We start from the raw sequence: 2,423 nt of genomic DNA on the forward strand, positions 1-2,423 counted from the left end.
AGGGACAATTTAAAAACATTAAATGATTGTCAAAAGCTGTTAAGTGATATTAATTGGCTTCATCCTTATTTAAAGCTTACTGCAGGAGAATTGAAACCCTTATTTGATATTCTTAGGGGGAGTGCTGATCCTACCTCTCCTCAGGTTTTCACTTCAGAAGGGTTGTTGGCCTTATAACAAGTAGAAAGAGCTACTGAAAAACCTATTTATATAGGTTATTCTTTGCCTTTACAATTGTTGATTTTTAATGACTCATACACCTACAGGGCCTTTTACGGTCAATTGCCTCAGTGTGTGGAACTTTTCACACAGGTCCTACTGGAGGTGGTGTGGCACAAACACCATTCTTGCTAGAAAAAAAAAAAGAATTCTATTTATATTGGTCATATAAAAGCTTATTCTGATCTTTCCAGACATTTAACTGTAGGCAACAATTTTAGTGACAAAACTTTGATAGAAGAAGCTTTAGTTTTGGATCCTATTGTTTTGGCTAAATGTGGTCACTATAAAATTCATCTTTCTACTCATACCTTAAGGCTCCTACATAAGATCGCTAAGGAGCAAACTAGAATGATTTTAAAGCAATGTTCTTCTTGCACTCCATTCTTACCTGTACCTCATTATGGAGTAAATCCCAGAGGTTTAAGGCCTAATGATTTGTGGCAAATGGATGTTACACATGTTCCACAATTGGATAAATTATCTTATGCTCATGTAGTTATTGATACTTATTCTCATTTTTGTGTTGCTAATGTGTTAACAAGAGAAACAGTTTCTCATGTTTGTATACACCTTTTGTCATGTTTCTCTATTTTGGGTATACTAAAGTTAATTAAGACTAATAATGGACCAGCTTATACCAGTAAAGCTTCCCCAAGATTTCGAATGAAATTTGCCATTGTTTTGAAAACAGGAATTCCTTATAATCCTCAGGGACAGGGAATGGTTGAGAAGTCGAGTGGTCTTTTAAAGGCTCATTTAAAGAAATTAAAAAGGGGGTCATGGGGATTTAAGGATACCTCATAATCTCTTCTTTCTTATATCTTTATTTACTTTAAATTTTTAAAATTTTGATGCTGATGGGTTGTCTGCAGCTGACAGGCATTGGCATCCCGAAGATAATGCAAAATCTTTAGTCTATTGGAAAGATCCGATGGACGGCTCATTACAAGGCCCAGATCCTGTACTCTTATGGGGCCGTGGGTATGTTTGTGTTTACCCAACAGAAGCATCTTCCCCTCGGTTGTTGCCATCCCGGTGTGTACACCATGCTGAAAAACAAGATGGGACAATTAAGAAGACAGATGTCTCGTCTTTCCCTTCAGTGCCATTGCCAGGAACCTCGAATGATAATTTCCATGACAGCACAGGATCGAATGCAGCTGATTGCTCTGTTGATTATCATTATCTGGATGTTACATTGAGGCTGCTCTGCAGAAGTTCATTGAGCATATGTTCCAAATCCACCTATAATTCATCCCGTCACTTGGGATGAGACTGTACATATTCCTGTTTATGTCAATCAAACCAAATATTTAGGACAGTATTCTGATGGTCATATATTACAATTTCATGCCTTTTAAAATTATTCTGGTAAATATGAAAGATCTTTGTTGTGTTTTGGCAAGAAATTGACTGAAAATTATGAATAATTTAACATATAAGATTATTGGGACAATAATTTTAATGCAGGCATACGTTGGGCCCTGGACTTTTATTATCCAATATTAAATGATCCTAGAAAAGGCGCCAGACGTCCTCCACAACGAATTCCTGTATGAAGGACTGTTTTGCCCTTGGAATCGGATTTTTCTCCCTTTTGGAAATATTGCCATGCTAACGAGAGTGTTTGTTCTAATACCACCCTGTGTGATTGGAATATTTTGGATTTTACTAATCATTGTCCTATTAATTTGGTTTATGAGATTAGGACAAAAAATAATGAAACTTACTTTTCTTCATTATGGAAAGCTGTTGCAGCCCTTGGAATGATAATAGTTAAAAGAATTAACAGCACCTGGATTCCTTTCGGTAATATCATGGCATTTCAGGATGAACAAAATAAGACTGAAATTTTTGTATGTGTGTGTGGGGAGCCATTCCGGACTCCCTGGCCAACTGGACAGAAATCTGCTCCAGGCTGTAAACAAGCCCATGTTTGGTGGATGGCATGCCCCAATCCCCGATTGGCTGAGCAAGCCTGCCTGGTGAGGTGATGTGACCTATGGTGATTGGTGAGGGCCTGGTTGTGGCTGGAGTGGAGAAAAACACTTGTAACCAGAGAAGCTAGGGGATTTGAAGGGAGAAGCTGCCTGAGTAAACTGCTTTAAGAAGAACTGGTGGTTGCTTCTTTCTTGCTGGCCGAGTTGGCCGAGACATGTGCGTGTGTTCCAGAATCATATGCCTTTTTGAGTGGGAATTTA

Source organism: Mus caroli, chromosome 3 (assembly GCF_900094665.2).
Source record: "Mus caroli chromosome 3, CAROLI_EIJ_v1.1, whole genome shotgun sequence".
Lineage (NCBI taxonomy): Eukaryota > Metazoa > Chordata > Mammalia > Rodentia > Muridae > Mus > Mus caroli.